Raw genomic sequence first — 18,967 nt, 5'->3', positions numbered from 1 at the left:
AGCATGAGCAGGGGGAGGGGCAGAGAGAGGGGGAGACACGGAATCCGAAGCACGCTCCAGGCTCTGAGCCGTCAGCACAGAGCCTGATGTGGGGCTCAAACCCACGAACCAGGAGATCATGACCTGAGCCAAAGTCGGACACTCAACCGACTGAGCCACCCAGGCGCCCCTAGATTCGGTTTAATGTCTGCAGATGGAAGCCCGGCCATTCGGCCAAGTCAGAGACACAGGAGCCCAGAGAGGGAGAACAGCTCACTCTCTGTCACACAGAAAAACAGTGGGAAGACCACCGTGCAAGGAGCGGCCTCCAACAGGCCTCCTGAGCAGCGGCGTGGCCCCGAGCAGAGAACTGTGCAAATGTCAGCGTAACTGTTTCAGCCCTTCGTAGCTGTGCGGTTTCAACGATCCACAAAGATAAAAATAAATAAAGCATCCAACACGACCAAAGGCACCTCCAGGCTCTTTGCTTTGCCAATGGCAATCTGACCCAGCAGGCGTTGTGACAGCAATTTTGCTGAGGGGATTGGAGTTGAGCGAGATAAATTGTCCTCCCCACCCCTGCTTGCAGGGCTGGGCTGGCACGAGAGCCCGGCGTGACTGGTCCAAAGCCAGGTTGTCACCAGGCACGGCTGCACATCACCCACTCTGGAGAGAAAACCCTCGCTCCTGGCGAGAACCCACCGGAACACAGGAGGGCTGGCCGGACTCCTGAAATCAAGTGACCCTCAAAGGCGTTTCTGTCATCCTCCTGCCCAGCACCGCATCATGCCGGCTCCCGGGGCTCAGATTCCCTCTTTGCACTGACACGTATGTCCCATCTTGCTGCATACCGTGGCTAAAACAGAGCCATTAAACTAAGTTTTAGCCCATCACATACCAATACTCTTCTTTAACCGAAATAAAGTTCTAGAGTAATGAAATGAACAAAAGCTCAAATTTGTGAACTACAAGGTCAAATTTTTGTATTAAATTTTTCCTTTTTGAGATAATTATAGATTTATATGCAGTTGTGAGACCCAATACAGAGACATTTTATGTACCCTTTACCCACTTTCCCTAAAGTGCACGTTACAGAACCCTAGGCGAGCACCTCATCTGGGATTCTGGCGTGAATACAGTCAAGACACAGCACACTCCATCACCACAGGGATGGCTCTTGGGGTCTTTTATAGTCACACCCACCTAGCTCCTTTCTTCCCTTCCTGAACCCCCGGACACCCCAGATCTGCTCTCCATTTCTAGCATCTTGCCATTTCAAGAATGTTATTTACCAGCCACAGCAATTGGGCAAGAAAGAAATGTCTTTCAAATTGGAAAAAGAAAAAGTAGGGGCACCTGGGTAGCTCGGTCGGTTAAGTGTCTGACTTCGCCTCAGGTCATGATCTCACGGTTCGTGGGTTCGAGCCCCACGTCGGGCTCTGTTGCTGACAGCTCAGAGCCTGGAGTCTGCTTCGGATTCTGTGTCTCCCTCTCTCTCTGCCCCTTCCCTGCTCACACACACTCTCTCTCTCTCTCCTCATCTGCCCTTCTCCCCTACTTGTGCACTCTCTCTCCTCTAAAATAAAAATTTAAATAAACTGTCTCAAAATGGATCAAAGGTAAGAGCTAAAGCTATCAAATGATTGGGGGAAAATATAACAGGGAAGCTTCATGACATTGGATTTGGCAAAGACTTCTTAGATATGACACCAAATCCATAGGAAACAAAAGAAAAATAGACAATTTGGATTTGATCAAGATGAAATATCAACAGAGTCAAAAAAGCAACCCACAAACTGTGCGAAAATATTTGCACACTCATATCTGACAAAGGATCATTACGCATGATATAAAAAGAACACTCAATAAAAACAGCAAATACAACCTGATTTAAAAATGGGCAAAGAACTTGAGAAGCCCTTTCCCCAAAGAAGACAAACAGACAGCCACTTAGAGACAAGATAAGATGCTCAACATCAAACATCCATGGCCAAGCCTGAGAACGTTTTGCCTAACTGTGGATCCCAAGCATTTTTTCCTAGTTTTTAATGAAAGTTCTATGGTTTTACTTCTAAATCCATGATGCATTTGAGTTCATTTTGCACAGCGGTGCAGCTTTGGTGGAGGTTCAGTTTTTCTCCGTGGGTGCCCGAATTGCCCCAGAATCCACTTGTTAAAAAAGTTCCCCTCCATGGACTAGCTTTTGCACTTTTGTCCAGCATCAGCTGCCCATGTCAGTGCAGCTCTGTTTCTGGGTTCTCCCTCTGTTTCTGGGTTTTCCCTCCTCTGCCGATCTGTGTCTGTCCCTCCACCACTGCCCTGGTCTTGATTGTGGCAGTTAGGGACCACGTCTTGAAATCGAGTGGGCTGATTCCTCCCATGGTGCTCTCTTTTTAAAAATTATTTTAGCTCTTCTAGCCCATTTCCTTTCCATGTGAGTTGAGAACCTACAACATATCTTTCTGGGAATAGAACCTGCCCATCTGGGAGACTTGGCATCCTCACTCTGTTGAGTCTGCAATCCATGACACAACATAGCTCCCCATCGATTTAATCTTTGATTTTTCTCATATGCTTTTTGTAGTTTTGCAGCATACAAAGCCCTCTGTATGCTTTGTTAAATTTGTACCTAAGGATTCCTTTTTTGTTGAGCAAATGCCAAGTGCTATTATTTGTTTAATTTCAGATTCACGTGTTCGGTGCTATTGCATTGACATACAAGGAATTTGCGTGTGTCGACATGTATCCTACGAGTTTGCTGAGCTCACTTATTGGTTCCAGGAGATATTTGGTTGATTCCTTGGCATATTCTAGGTAGATGATCGTGTTATCTTTCTTCTTCCCTGATCTACATGTGCTTTCTTCCCTTTCCTTGCCTTAGCACACTGGCTAAAACCCCAGCGCCATTTTGAATACCACTGGTCGAGTGGACGTTCTTGCCTTACTCCCATTCTTGGGAAGAAACATCAGTCTTCCGCCGTCCAGTGTGACGTTAGCTGCAGACTTTCATGGCCGTGCGCCTCCCTCGTTTATGGTGAGCGACACCTCAGAGGCTTGGGAAGGTTCACAACGGGGAAGGCCAGTGAAGACGGCCCGCGTCCTGAGTGAGGTAATGTGTGTGGTCCAGCCTGAGAGGCTCTGGGCTCTACTGTCTGTCTGCAAACCTACACTGAGAGGCTACAGGTGAGTGACCCCAACTTCTGCACCCCAGCCTTTTGCAAAACAGCACTTTCTCAGTCTTGAATAAATAATAATGTTGCCATTTCATTATTACTATAATTAATATTTTCACTTAAGAAGGCTCAGAGGCCCAGTCCTCCAAGAAGGAAGGAGATGTGCCAGCCTCTCGCCGTCCGATTCCCGCCCCTCCCCCCCCCAGGGAGGGTGGTTGTGCAGCAAGAGCAGGAAGCCACCCCTCCCCCTCCGTACCGGAGAAGTGAGGCTGCCTTCAAACTTGGCCCTGAAAGAGAAGCCGAAGCCATCAGAGTTCGTAGGGAAGGGCACGAGAAGAGAAGTGTGTTGGGGAGGCCACTCAGCATCGGGGGGAGGGGCAAACAGGAGAAGCATCTGGAAAGGTGGTGGGTGGGAGCTAGGACTATATCTTAGAGCCACGGGGAGCCACTGTCCCCCCACCAGCATCATCTGCCTGAACCAACGCCGTCTGATGTGCGGGAAACTGGGAGAGTGTGCGAGCCTGGGTGGCTCAGTTGGTTAAGCATCCAACTTCGGCTCAGGTCATGATCTCACGGTTCATGGGTTCGAGCCCCACGTCAGGCTCTCTGTGCTGACAGCTTGGAAACTGGAGCCTGCTTCAAATTCTGTGTCTCCCTCAGTATCTGCCCCTCCCCTGCTCATTCTCTGTCTCTCTCTCTCTCTCTCTCTTTCTCAAAAATAAACATGAAATTTTTTTTTAAAAAATAAGTAAAACTTCTTTAAAAAACTTTTATGAATAACAAACACACAGAAAGGGGTACAGAACCTCCTGATGTCTTATCAGGAAGTGGACACACCCGTGGAACCCCCACCACCCCCCCCACCCCCAGGCGGGAAGAGGCCACCAACATGGTCCAAGAGTCTGGACCACCCCGTGGGCCCTCTCAGCGCCTGCCCTACCCACCCCACAAACAGCCACTGTCCTGACCACAAGAGCCGCCTCCCAGGGCCGCCCTTCTCTGTTGACCTGTCAGCGCCCTGCCTTCCCACAGCCTGGGAATTGAGAGGGTGAAGCCTCCCCTGCCCCCTTCACCCCTGCCACTTCCCGAGGCAGGGTCAGATGGACTCACAGCCTTGAGTTTTGTCCAGGGTCCCCCGGGTGGCCCCTGGGGCGTGGGAGGCATCCTGTGACAGCATCCTGTTGTAGATGTCAGGTGACCCAAGCCTCTGCCCCCCTCAGTCTTCAAGGGGCGCAGGATCCGGGCAATCCCCGATTTCCCCAAGTGAGCATGCCCGAGCTCCTCACACCCTCACATTCCCAGAAGCACGGGCTGGGCCTGTGCAAACCTCATTCTGCAATTGCACTGACCGGCCTGTAATTTCAGGCCCTGCGTCTGTTTGAGGGATCTGTGCTCCGAGCGAGGCAACTCGAATGTTTTCCAATGTTCTCCTAACCCTGGGGTTGCAATGGCAGCGTGGGGGCAGCTGGGGGGGAAGGGGGTGCAAACTGGGCTCAGGGCTGACTCGAGGCTTATTTTAAAGCCTCTGAGACCATTGACAGCGGTCCTGTGCCTTCATGTTGTTTCATCTTTTTTTCACTAAAAAAAAAACCACAGAGAAATGTACTTCTAACAGCTCATGGGCAAAGGGACAGATCGCTCCCGTGGTTGGCATGAAAGGAACATCAGGGGTAATTTTAGACAAGATCCAGTGGGGGCATCATCTCATTGCAGTGACCTGGCCCCTCCTCCCCGCACGCTGGGGACTTTTAATATTGTAATAGACTCACGTCGTTACGCTTACTTATTTGTTCTGAGAGAGCAGGAGGGGCAGAGAGAGGGAGAGAGAGAATCCCAACCAGGTTCCTCGCCATCAGCACAGAGTCTGACGCGGGACTCGAACCTGTGAACCGCGAGATCATGACCCAAGCCAAAGTCAGATGCTTCACCTACTGAGCCCCCCAGGCCCCCAGGAATATACTCACTTTTTAATGATCCGCTCAACCCAGTGATTTCATTCGTGCTGCTCTCTCCAAGCCATCTTGTGGCACCAGGTGATTTAAATACAATTCCTTTGAAATCAAGGACTTGTGGTGCATGTGGGTCACACACCAGGGATCGAAGCCGGCCGGGGGCTGATTGCACCTGGTGACTCTCAACTTCCGGTTCTCCAGGTGAGGAGGACCCCCTTGCAGTGAGTGAAGCAGCTGGGGTTCGAGGAGGAGGGCCTGAAGTTGGGCGAGTGGAAGATTCTAGAGCGGGCTGGAGGGTTGCATCTGATGGGAGAGTCTGCAGGTAGGAAGCAGGGTGTGTCTAGGCAGGGATGGTGGCCTGGAGGGGCAGAGTCTGGGGCACACGGCCTGGAGACCGGTCTTGGTTAAAGGCATGAGGTTGGAAATTGAAAAAAAAAAAAAAAAAAGCTGAAGAAATTAGCAAATCCGAGAAGAGGGCTCGTTGTTTCCCACTGGCGATGCCTGTTTATTCTTCCTCAAGTTAGCCTGACCTGGAGCTGGATTCGTTTGTAGGTGAAATCACAAATACTGGGCACCCCAAAGGACCTAGGACTCCTGAGGCGGCCTCCAGAACCCGCTTAGGATTCACCAACAATTATGTACAGAAAAAGCGAGCATACGGCTCATTTCAAACATGCATTTCGTCTTCTCTAAGCTCGGCAACAAGGCAGAGGACAGAACGTAACATAAGGCTCCAACGTTAGGGCCAGAGAGGAGAATCAGTGTTTACGCAGAGCTTTGCAGGTACCCTTTAAAAATGGGAATTTCGGGTGGTCTTTGGGAAAGTCGTGTTACCCCATTTTATAAAACAGAAACTGAGCCTCGGGGGTCGTCTGTGCGCGCGGGCCGGAACCTGCCTGGACCTCCCAGCACCCTGACCTCGGATCACACGCCTGCTCTGGCCGACCTTCTCAGTCTTCGTCCCCAGGGGACCTCTAATTTCCCGGGCAACCCAGGGTGACAGGACCAGGCAAACAGCCACATTCGCCCAAAACGTTTTAGATGGCTCGTGGTTTGTTTTACAAAATTCCTGTGAATTGGGTATTTGGTCCAGAATTCGCCTGGGATTGTTTTGAAGATTTGTGTTGAAATGATAATATCATACATCCGGAGCTTGTCTGTCCTTCGGGATTTTGGTGAGGGCCTGGTAAGGGCATGCAGGGGTCACTCTAGGCCCTGTGTACCTGAGGGATTACAAAGAGACTGGTCCGTCACTGGCTCCGGCAGGGACTGGCCCGTCCTGACAGTGGGACCTCGGGCATGTGACTCTCAGCCTCAGTCTCTGATCTATTACGTTTATTGCACCCTGAGAGGGCTACAGAGTGACAGAGCTCAGGCCCTGTCCTCCAGGGGCTTCCACGGACAGGAGACAGAGGGCCCGATGCCCCGTGTGCTGGGTTTCCAATGTCACTCTGCTGTCAACCCGTCCCGGAGAGGCGAGATGAACCTGGTCCCTGTCCAACCTTTCTGGGGTCATCCTAGGCCCAGACATGGCTCCTCCTCAAAGATGGAGGTGTAACTGGGGACCCTCTTGGGATGAAGCCAGTTTAGCAGAACCCGAGGCGAGCAGCAGACGACATAGGATGGGGCCTTTAGGTCGGAAAACTGTAGCAAGCGGGGGCTGCTTCTGAAGTGAGGAAGGCAGTGACCTCGCAGCCCCCCGAGATTGGAAACGAGGGGCTCCAGCCTCAGGGGAAAAGCATCCCAACCCCGCCCTTGGCTGGTGGAGACGCACAGCAGCCAGGCTTCCCGTGGGAATCTGGGGCGGCCACTTCCTTCAGTCGGCTGAGGTGACCACGAGTGTGGAGGGCGGGCGTCTGTGCAGGCACAGAGATGCCACTCCTGATGTGCCCAACACTGAGCGTCGCAAAGATGGGGTAGAATGTGGTCCCTTCCTTCCGGGTGGTGAAGCCGGCCCTGTGGTCACCCAGGGGAAAGCGGATAAACCCACAAGTCCTGCTTCCAGTTCCTGCCGACGTTCCCCAGCGTCCTCCCAGCCACCAGGCAGCTTCCTTTCTCAGCCGTGAGCTCGCAGATTTTAAAGTTGTTGGTGCGTCTGGTCCAGAGAGGTCTCTTTCCTCTTGGATGCTGACGTTCCACCTCGGGCCGCTGGAAGCCTCTTGCAGCGGGAACCCCTGCAGGTGGGGGGCGTGCGGGAGGGTTTCAGGGGTGCAAACCACCCCCCAACATCCCAGCAGCCTCTACGCACAGCGTGGTACGCCAGCCCCTCGCCCCAGCGTTTCCAAAGCTTTTCTCTCCCCTTTTAGATGATCTTGTTTCAGTTTTCCTGGCGGCGAGAGAGGTGGATAATTTACTGCTTTCTTTCAAAACCCGATTTTCTCGTCCCCACAAACCAACCCGAATGTCCTCATGAATTAGGTGACTCTTCAGATGGAGACACAGATCTATTTTTAAATGTCAGTGAAACTTTCTCCACAAAAACAAGGGAGGGATCTCAGAGTGAAACCCATCTATCTCCTGCGGTTTGGTCTGATGAAAGTCTCCGTGAAGCCTCAAATCCACATATCCATCTTGGGCTCGGGGAGAGGCTCAGAGCCGAACCCCCCTCCCCCCGCCCTCCACCCTCAGGGGAGGCTGAGACTTTCCCAGGACTCTGGTCTCCACGGTCGGCCAGGGAAAGGATGCATTCATAGTCATTCCTGATTGCAGTGTTTGGGGGTTTGTTGTTTGTGGGTTTTGTTTCTGGCTTTGGTTTTCAGCTATTTCATGATCCAGGAACAGAGCGGCGGTTGTCCCTCGGTGTACTGTCCAGAAGGTGAGTCCGGGGCCAGCGGGACCCTCTAATTAGACAACCTCAGTGGAAGGAATGAGATTTTAAAGACTAAAATAGGCTGGCCGTAGACGACAAACAGAACAGGATGGCCCTCCCTTTCTCTGAACCCTTTTCTGGGGCCCAGCAGGTCCGAAAGCTTCGAACTTGACCGGAAGCACAGGACGGCTCCTCGGGGATGTTTACTGCTCGTGGCAAACCACGGGAGGCAGAATTTTTTAAATGGTTGGCTCTTGGGGCGCCTGGGGGGCTCAGTCACTTAAGCGTCCAACTTCGGCTCAGGTCATGATCTCACGGCTCATGGGTTCGAGCCCTGCGTCGGGCTCTGTGCTGACAGCTCAGAGCCTGGAGCCAGCTTCAGATTCTGTGCCTCCCTCTCTCTGCCCCCTCCCCCAGCTCGTGCTCTGCCTCTCTCTCTCTCTCAAAGGCGAATAAATGTTATAAATAAATTAATTAATTAAAATAAAATAAAATAAAATAAAATAGTTGGCTCTGAAATGGAGGGTTTTTCTGAAAATGAGGCCAGGTTTTGGGGTCCAGAGCAGGGATGCAGGTTACTTTACATTATGTAGTTCTTTGAGTCTGTTTTGCTTTATTTTTCTGGGCTGAGAGCATGCAGAGATAACAAGTTTGCACATGCTCAGAAAACGCCGCAGGAATTCACGACCGCACAAATGATGGCGCACTTGGTCCCTCATTGAATCGAGGGTGCAGCTGGCCTGGGACCCTCTCCCAATCTCACCAGAAGTCAGCTCATCTTGGAGACTCAGGGAGCCCGGGGCTCTTGTCTCTCTTGTTTGTTGTTTCCTAACACCGTATTTCCAAATTCTTCCAGATGATGAGGACTCTACTGAGGGCACGCCGGAAGAGGTGGCCTGGTCACCACCTGGTGGAAGCCTGGGGTCAAGACCAACGTACGGCCGCACCCAGACATCTGGTTCGCTGCTGACTCCAGAGACCAAGGGAATCCCAACGACTTTGCACCCCTAACATGCTTATCGGCCTCCTTCTGCACATCCCACGAGCTTAGCTGGTCTGGAGGGACAATCTACTTAAACATCTGCCCGAATCACAGCCACCGTTGGCCATCCGTGCTGCGGGGACAGTGCCCACGCGTGGTACTGGCAGCTCCGGGCACTGTGGCTGGTTCCCATCACGTGGCTGGTTCCACAGGCCTGTGGCCAAGCAGAGCTCGGCAGGCACCTGGTGTCCCTGCTCTGGACAGGATATGCACACCCGTGTCACACGTAGGCTGCTGACCCCCATGGGGACAGAACAGTGACCCCCCCCCCTTGTGCCATCAGGGCAATGATGCTGTCTGAGCCAGTCCCCTTCTTCGTGTGTTGGGGTTCTTCACGCATCATTTACTGGCAGGCCTTGTCACTTTCAGTCCTGCAGAATCCTCTGGAAAACAAAATGTCTCGGCCTAACCCGAGGCCCCTAACCGCTTCCTGCCAGGGTCTCTGGCTTTTCTCCACCCCTCCCCCACACTTCTCTTTTCCAGGGAGAGCTGCCAAAGTAAAGCAGATTAGTCCTGTTCACAGGGTCCCCCGATGCGCCATCCTGCATTCCAGGGGAGGCTCGGCTTACCACGGGGGTGGGCTGTCCCTGGCCGGACCACACCAGGGAGCGGGTGACCTGGAAGCCTGTGCCGCAGAGGGGGTCTCCAGGCCACCCAGCAGGGACTGCAGGACTCAGCAGAACAGGGGCGCACGCCCACCAGGAAGAAAGGGGGGGGTGGCCCTTCCCCTGGACCAGAGACCACTGTGAGTTTTGCCTATGCTGTCATTTCATTCTCTGCGGGTCCTTGGGGACGCCCATCGGAGCCCCATCTGGGGTCCCCGGTCCCACAGGGGTGAGCCACAGCCCTCCCCCCTTCCCAGCCCCACTGTCTTGCTTTCCACAGCACAGTCTTGTGCTCCGTGAAGTGTGAGCTTTGCCAGTACCCCGAGGCTGTCCCCTACCTTATGGAGTAGCTCCCTGATGACACCGGGGCAGCCATCTCAGAGCACGTGTCTCTGTGGGGCAAAGAGGGCAGTGGGCTTTGCTCGAACCCGGGTTCCCCCATGGGGCATGGGGCCAGATGGAAGGTTCTAGTACCTCCCAGCCCGGGCACCTGGGCTGCGACACGGGGTGAGGACCGACCTTGGCCGGTGGTCACCTGCTGTTCCGGCTCACCTCCCACACCCACCCGAGGTCTGGCCAAACAGGACTCTTTCCTGATTCCCAGGGGTGTTCAGACTCCAGGCCTTCTGTCCCGTTACCTCTGCGTGAGGTGGTGACAACAGGGAGCCAGGGGGACAACGAGGGTCTTCCTCCATATCTGTCCATCCTCCAAGGCCTTCAGAGGGCTTCTGAGTGGGTGCTCCTGACACTCATTGTCCCCCACGCCCCTCAGAAGCCACCTCACCCTCAGACCCCTGCGTGGATCTCTAACACGCAGCTTCTCACCGACGCTGATTGACAAGCTGTGGGTCAGGATCCCCTACAGAATTAGCAAGTTAAAAGTGCCATAAACCAATTTAAATCACACCTTTTGCTGGACCTGGGTGCTGGAGCTCCACCATAACACTGTCCCCAGTCTCGACCATCACACACCCCGGGGCCTCCACCATCACACACCCCGGGGCCTCCACCATCACACACCACCCGGGGCCTCCACCATCACACACCCCAGGCCCCAACCTCGGGGGCCTCCACCATCACACACCCTCGGGGCCGGGGCCTCCACCATCACACTCGGGGGCCTCCACCATCACACCACCCAGGGCCTCCACCATCACACACACCCCAGGGCCTCCGCCATCACACACTCCCGGGCCTCCACCATCACACACTCGGGGGCCTCCACCATCACACACACCCCAGGGCCTCTGCCATCACACACTCAGGGGCCTCCACCATCAGACACTCCCGGGCCTCCACCATCACACACACCCCAGGGCCTCCACCATCACACACTTCGGGGGCCTCCACCATCACACACTCCCGGGCCTCCACCATCACACACCCCAGGGCCTCCACCATCACACACTCGGGGCCTCCACCATCAGACACTCCTGGGCCTCCACCACCACACACTCCTGGGCCTCCACCATCACACACTCGGGAGCCTCCACCATCACACACTTGGGGGTCTCCACCATCAGACACTCCGGGCCTCCACCACCACACACTCCCGGGCCTTCCCCATCACACACTCGGGGGCCTCCACCATCACACAACCCCAGGGCCTCCACCACCACACTCCCGGGCCTCCACCATCACACACCCCAGGGCCTCCACCATCACACACACCCCAGGGCCTCCACCATCAGACACTCCCGGGCCTCCACCATCACACAGCTGACAGCCAGTGAGCATCAGAACCCAGCACAGGGAAGCCCTGAGAACTTCCACGCAGAGATTAATAGTGGCCACGTGTCCTGACATGGTGCTCAGCAGCTCAGGCCTCCAGGGACCCCGGGTGCCGGGGTGACCTCAGCCCCCAGCTGAGTGTGGTGGGCCTCGCTCCGGTCCTCACCCGGGGAACGTGGCCTCCGTGGTGTCTTATTTCACAAGAAGCCAAGAACCCTGGATTTTGTGTAAAGCAGCTGGATTCCTTAAAGGTTGGCAATGAACTCAACCAAAAAACAACACAGCACGTGGGCCGCCTCCCTGTCCCCTGCCTCCTTCCCTGTGTCCCCCACCTGAGCCTTTCCCGTGGGCCTCCCGTGCTCTACTGAGAGCCTCCCCAGGCCCCAGGCCATGTGTCCCTCAGGGACAGGACCCTGGCCAGCGCCAGATTCTGGCAAACCACCTTCTGCAGACTGGCTGCGGGCTTTCGGCTCCCCGGTAAAGGGGCCGCGGCATTTCCCAGTGGACTCCTGAGTGGTGGCCCCCTTGAGCTCCACCGTGTCAAAAACGAGCGCCCCTCCACAGCCGTGTCCTCGACGTCACCCCTCCCGCAGCCGCTTTTCCTCGAAGACGGGGCCTCCTGCACTTGCTGGCTGCTGGTCCCCTCACAGTCCCTGGGGCATGGCAGAAGGGGGGGTCCGGGCGGCAGATGGCTCACGCACAGCACCGTCCTCTTCTACCTTGGGGGCAACTGCGACGGGGCCCGCGTGGGGCCAGGGACAGGGAGCTTGCGGTTTTGTTCAGAGCGGACACGGCCCACCTCCCCCGCTGCGGGAATCTGGCGATGACATGTGCTTATCCGAACGTGAGAGGGGCAGGGGTCAGGTCTGTCACCTCCCGGAGCCGCTGTCTCCTCGTGGCAGACAGAAAGAAGTGGGAGGTAAACCCGTATCACTGGGGAGTGTGCAGGGACGGAGCCGTCATCGGCGGGCATCAGCTGCACAGAGAGGTCTCAGGGCCCATGACTCCCAGCAAGGGGAGCCCAGGCCGCCGGCCAAGGGGCCAGAGAGGGTCTCAGGTAGAGAACTTCCTTCTCCACCCGCTTTCTTAGCTCTTGAGAAACAGGATGCCGTTTGTGGGCTGAGTGTCTGCGTCCCCCCAAGGTCCGTGTGGGGAGGCCCTGAACACCAAGAGGGTGGCCCTGTGCAAGCCAGGAAGGGGCCTCACCCGACAGCCCACCGTGCAGGCTTCTGATCTCAGATGTCCAGCCGCCAGAGCAGTGAGAAGGAGGGAGACAATGGACACCCAAAACCAAAGCGCCCCACCCTGTGGGACCCCAGATTCACAAAGTGATGCGCTGGTGGCCTAGGAGCCTGACTGGGGCCGCTGGCTAGGGACGGGGTGTTTTTTTTTTGTTTTGTTTTGTTTAAAAAAATTTTTTTTTTTACGTTTTATTTTTGAGACAGAGAGAGACAGAGAATGAACGGGGGAGGGTCAGAGAAAGGGAGACACAGAATCTGAAACAGGCTCCAGGCTCTGAGCTGTCAGCACAGAGCCCGACGTGGGGCTCGAACTCACGGACCGCGAGATCACGACCCGAGCCGAAGTCGGACGCTCAACCGACTGAGCCACCCAGGCACCCCTAGGGACGGGGTTTTAAAAGAATTAAAGAGGGGAGCCTGGGCGGCTCAGCCGGCGGAACACCAGGCTCGTGATTTCGGCTCAGGTCACGATCTCACGGGTGATGGGTTCAAGCCCCATGTCAGGTCCCACATCACTAGTGTGGAGCCTGCTTGGGATTCTCTGCTCTCTCCTTCTTGCCCCTCCCCCTGCTCATGCTGTCTCTCTCTCTCTCAAAATAAATAAATTTAAGGGACGCCTGGGTGACTCAGTCAGTGAAGAGTCTGACTTCGGCTCAGGTCATGATCTCATGGTTCATGAGTTCAAGCCCCACGTCGGGGTCTCTGGGTCATTGCGGAGTCCTGCTTCAGAGCCTCTGTCTGCCTGCCCTTGCACCTCCCCCACATGCACAGTCTCTCTAAAAAAAAAAAAAAAAACTTAAAAAAATATAGATTTAGAAAAAACTTAAAAAAAAAAAAGAGAGACACATTTGAGCTGTCGCATCCTGTGCTTTGGAAGGGTCACTTCAGCACAGTGGGCAGCAGGTCCAGGAGGCTGAAACCCAGAGACCGGCTGGGGTTTTCACCATTGTTCAGGGACGCTTAGGAGGCAATCCTGGCTTGGGTGGGTGGTGGAAAGGGCTCCCGATATTAGATTGGTGGCAGTAATTCACAGCTAGTTAGCGTGCATGCCGAACCCATGCTAAGCACTCCCCATGCATCACCACATCCAACGCTCTGACTCGGGAGTTGTGCCCCATGTCACAGAAGAGGAAACCGAGGCCCTGAGTTTACAGGAGACAAGGCGACACAGCCAGTGACATGGAGGAGTTGGTATTGAAACCCAGGCCATCTGCTTCCCAAAGCTCACTGCCCCCCCAGCTTCAGAGAAACTTCTGGAGTGATGTACCCGGGTACAATTAGGAGCTGTAACGTCAGAGAAGTCAGGCTGGGAATTTTGGTGCAGGGGAGGAGGCTTATAGCCCTCCTGCAACATCGGATTTCTTTGTTTTTCTTTAATTTTTTGATGTTTATTTATTTTGAGAGAAAGAGACAGAGCGCGAGCAGGGAGGGGCAGAGAGGAGGGGAGGCACAGAATCCGAAGCAGGCTCCAGGCCCTGAGCTGTCAGCGCAGAGCCTGATGTGGGACTCAAAACCCACGAACCGCGAAATCATGACCTGAGCCGAAGTCGGACGCTCAACCGACTAAGCCACCCATGCGCCCCCCCCCACTTTAAGTTCATTTATTTATTTTGAGAGAGAAAGAGCGAGTGCAAGCAGGGGAAGGGCAGAGAAAGAGGGAGAATCCCAAGCAGGCTGAGCTGTCAGTACAGAGCCCGAAGCAGGGCTCGAATTCACAAACCGTGAGATCATGGTCTGAGCCGAATCAGACGCTCAACCGACTGAGCCCCCCAGGGGCCCCAGTAACGTTGGATTTCTGATTGCATGCCTGCTATACTTTTTGCAATAAAATAAAAGCAACTGGAAAACAGCTCTTGGCTCTGAATCACAATGTGAGCCAAGCATGTTCAGTAGGGGTTCCCTGTTCCGGGAGAACCCGAGGACGTGCCCTCCCTGTCCATGCCAGAGAGTTCCTAGAAAGCCCGGGTCAGAGACCCGGCCTCCGCCGCCCAGAACTCCCGGGCGCCCCGCAAACTAACACAAACCGCTGCCGTGCAGCGACCTGGGTCTCTGTGCTGGGACTGAGGGCCGGCGTCGCGGAGCGGGGGTCTCCCGGCCCCGTGATTGCTGCAAAGAGTCTGTGTGACTCAGCCTAACAGTAAATAGGAAGCAACAGCTGCTTTTGATTTAGAAAATTCCCCACGCCCAACTGCGACCACACAGAACGGAGTTATGTTTGAAGGTCGCGGCCGCGCTGGGTCTTTTCAACAACCAAGAGCGAGTTCACGGCAGCCGGGCGCCCTCGCGCCAGGCCGGGCTTCCTGTGGCCCGCAGACGCACCACGAGAGTGTTAATCCGCCCGGCTCTGTTCTCGGGCACCTCCTGACCCTCATTTGTTACCACCAAGACGTTTTTGCAAAGTGCTCAAGGTTTGAGGGAACAATCGAGAAGGGTCCGAGGCTAATGAATCCCCAGCACAGCGAAGACCTAATGTGTCCCTTCCGTGTCAATATTTAGGACCCAGGACAATGTTTGGAGGGAAGGATGCTTAAAAAGAAGAGAGAGAGAGGCAGAGAGAAGGAGAGACAATGAGAGAGAGACAGAGAAAGAGAAGAAGAGGACAAAGAGAGAGACAGAGAAAGAGGAGAGACAGAGAGACAGAGAGAGAGAGAGGAGGAGAGACAAAGAGAGAGAGGCAGAGAGAAGGAGAGACGAGACAGAGAGGCAGAGAGAGGAGAGATGAGAGAGAGAGAGAAGAGACAATGAGAGAGAGCGAGACAGAGAGAAGGAGAGGCAACGAGAGAGAGAGACAGAGAGAGAGAAGAACAGAAGCACAGGGCAGCTGGCACCTATGGAGAATTTCTCAAGCACCAACAACTGAACAAGGACTTATCTGGCCCTCTCTCAGGCCCCAATAACCTTTTTCTGTTCAGCCCTGCATCCCCTTTCCCCCTCTACCCAAGTAATTTATTAAGAAATAAATCTGGGGGTGTGGGGGGAGACGGGCTCGGTCGGTTAAGCATCCGACTTCAGCTCAGGTCACAATCTCGTGGTTCATGAGTTCAAGCCCTAAGTCGGGCTCTGTGTTGAAAGCTCGGAGCCTGGAGTCTGCTTCCAATTCTGTGTCTCCCTCTCTCTGCCCCTCCCCCCCCCCTCAAAAATAAGTAAACATCAAATATATATTTTTTAGAAAGAAATAAATCTGGGGGCGCCTGGGTGGCTTAGCTGGTCAGCGTCCCGACTCTTGGTTTCAGCTCAAGTCACGATCTCATGATTCATGGGTTCGACCCCAGTGTTGACAACACAGAACCTGCTTGGGATTCTGTCTCTCCCTCTCTCGGCCCTCCCCCTCCCAAAATAAATAAATAACTAAGCTTACTTTAAAAAGAAAGAAGAACTCTGTCCTTCTCTGGGGACTCAGGGCGCCCGGCCCCCGTGGGACCCCTGTGAATCCTGCCTCTTGGCCTCGCTCACCCCCAGGGGCACCTGGACCGCCCTCCCGAGGCTCCCTGCAGGCTGGCTCCTGGGGCCCCCTCAGCCCTCCCCTCCCCCCATGCCCAGTTTGATCAGGAGCTGCCCCAAGCAGGACCCTGGGTGCAGCATTCGAGGTCTGCTGCCCCCGCAGTGGTTCATCCAGGACGTGCACGTGCAGGTTAATCTGACCAGTAAGATAAGGGCCAAGTCTGCTCTGGGGGCCCTGGGCGCCCTGGGTGCCCTGGTTGCGTGTCCCCACTCTCAGTGTGTGACCAAGCAGGGAGCACGTCTCCCTCCTGCTGCAGCCTCTGGCTGCTGGGGGGGGGGGGGGCAGCCGAGACGCTACAGGAGTGCTGGCGATGGGTCCTGGAGCCACCAGCCTCCGGGCACCCATGGGACCCTGCACGTGGAAGGCAGGGCCTGACCCCCCATACTTGCGGACGAGTCTGGGGAGAAGCCGGTCCATCTGGGCAGACACCTGCAAGGCATTTCCGGGACGGCCCTTGGTGTGCACCTGCTCCCAAGTGGGCAGTGGGGTCCCAGCATCTCCTCTGGTGGCCGGTGCTGTGACAGGTCTCTTGGCACCACATGGGGGCTGTTTCTGTCTCCACGGAAAGCTAGTACCCTTTAACAACCCACTTGTCATTCTCCAGCACCCCCATCAGCTACTAAACTGCCATGTAGAGAATTTGCTCCTTGAGGGACAGACCTCCCAGCCTCATGACAAACCGCAGCCCCCTCGGCAAACAGCCCGCAGCGTAGCAGGACCCGATGTGTCTGTGGATGCGGCTGGTCCTGACTGCGCTCCCTGTTTTGCTGGGAATTCTTGTGGGGGAGGGGACTCGGTCACACAGGGGGACACTAGGGAGCTGGCAGAGCACAGTGCCGGGGACAGCTGTGCGGCCTGCTGTAACCGTGGAGCCCCCCGAGGACTCACTGTCCTCTGGGCTGGAAGACGGCCTGCAGCCGTACGGTGGAGGACGGACTGCAGACGTTCCCAGGTCAGTCCCCGCCAGGTCACCACCGACAGTGCTCTGTGTGACCATGAGAAGTGGCTTGGTGTCCGTGTGGGTGAGGAAGCCCGCCTGGCAGAGAAGGGCTGGGTGGGGAAACTGAGTCTGTGATGGACTTCACCTCTCTGGACAATCTCCCGCTGGACAGAATCATGCCCTTCTACAGCTGTGCGGTTACAGAGGTTCCCCCAGCTGTTGGGGCAAAGCACCCACCCCAAGCCTGCCATCCAACCCGTCTTTCTGCCTCCAGACCCCCGGCCCCTGGTGTTTCTCCTGCGTGTGTCTGAGCTCCCTCTGCATCCGACACATCCAAGTTGCCCTCCGCCTCATCGGAGCGTCCTGGTAGGTCTACACCAGGGCTGAGGGTGGGCTTTCATGCTCATGAGGTGGGCGTATCGTCACTAGGAGTCCCCGCGGATGCTGGGTAACTGACCTTGGCCGACTCACTAAACTCTCGAGTAGAGGTAACGGGGCCCCGTGTCAAGCTGCAGGTTCACACCCAGATCTGCCGGCCACAGCGGGCTCCAGAAGTGTGTTCGGTGCCCACACATCAGTATCTCCTGTCACCACGTTCTGTCACCACGAGAGGCGGTTCTGGGGTGCCTTTGGAAGTTAGAGAAGCTGATACACTCAGGCACCGCCATGTGGTCATGGCTCAGAACGTTAGCAATAGTGGTGATGGTTTCTCCGGGGTTCAGGGTCATGGACGCAGAGGGCAGCCGGCGCTTGGGGATTCGATCCTCCCGCGAGTCTGGTCAGTGTTCAGCACCCACACTCCTGAGCAGTGGACATCCCCATCTCTACCCCCAAGTGGTCAGCTCCCCTTGACGTGAGCTGTGAGGGTCCCCGTACTCTCTCTCTCTCTCTCTGTTTGTCTCTGAAAATAAATAAACTTAAAAAAAAATGCAAAATAAGATACCATTTGTAATTGTACAGAGTTAATAAGCACACAGTGGGCAGAAGGAATCTATAGTAAAACCCTAACACACATGTCCCCACCTTGACCAGACACGATTTAACCTTGGGTGTTGACAGTCGCACTGTGGTCACCGTCCATGGCTCAGACTTGCCCACATTCAGCAGTAAGGCTGAGGTCCAGCAGAGAATGATCCCCAGCTGGTCACCCAGCTGCCCTGATGTGTCTCTTGCTGGCTTCTGTGTGTCCCCCACCACGGCCACCCCTTGACAAGCCCACCCCACTCTCCCGGATCTCCTGATGGTTCGTGCGGGCCAGGCCAGCACCACCCACACCCAGAAAATGAGCCACCAACGTGCCAGCCCTGCTGACATCTGGTCTAATACCTGCTCCGCACATCAGATGCCATTTTAGCAAAATGGTGGAGAGAGCGAACCTCTTCCTCGACATTTGCTTCGTTACCTGGAACTCTCAGAATTCCAACCAGCACAACACCCGTGGCGGAGGATGGCCGCCGTCCCACGGGCGCAGCCAGGATTGTGTATGCAAGTCGACCCTCGACTACCACCCATATGCGTGTGTCGGCAAGATCAGGAACGAGGGTACATTCACACAGCAGCGAACTTGATTCTGCTGTTACTTGCTGAGGAAGTCACACTTATCTTAGCAGTTTATCACTGTGACAGACTCACAGTGACCACGCGCGGGGGGGGGGGGGCCTGGATCCCGCGAGCGCCCCAGTTTACGCAGACGCTGTGGGGGAGCTCCCCAGGCTGCACAGTGCGGGGCTGGTAGACGGAACCGCATGGACAAGCTGAAAGATTCTTCCCAGAAAGGAATGTTGGCAAATAAAATTATTTACTCAGAAGTGCACGTCTAGGTTGGTCACTGGGGCTTTCCAGGCGACTAGGAAGAATTTCGGCATCCCAAGTATGTGGCAAGAGCTGGCCAGGCTGAAAAAGCTGCTTTGTGTCATTTTGTTTGCAGACGTGAAATGTGCTTTCCTGAGAAACAGTATCCACACTGACATCAAGCAGGGGGTTGGCTGAGGCT

General features: G+C 55.2%; 1 non-coding gene across 1 annotated transcript; it reads right to left on the bottom strand.

The window, feature by feature from the left end:
• Positions 1-12,823: 12,823 nt before the first annotated feature.
• Positions 12,824-12,908, bottom strand: TRNAR-UCG. The gene has a single exon. It is a non-coding gene; the product is annotated as a tRNA-Arg (tRNA).
• Between the last annotated feature and the right edge of the window lie 6,059 nt (positions 12,909-18,967).

This window comes from Lynx canadensis, chromosome A2 (assembly GCF_007474595.2).
Source record: "Lynx canadensis isolate LIC74 chromosome A2, mLynCan4.pri.v2, whole genome shotgun sequence".
NCBI classification, from domain to species: domain Eukaryota; kingdom Metazoa; phylum Chordata; class Mammalia; order Carnivora; family Felidae; genus Lynx; species Lynx canadensis.
This window is presented reverse-complemented; position numbering and strand designations above follow the sequence as displayed.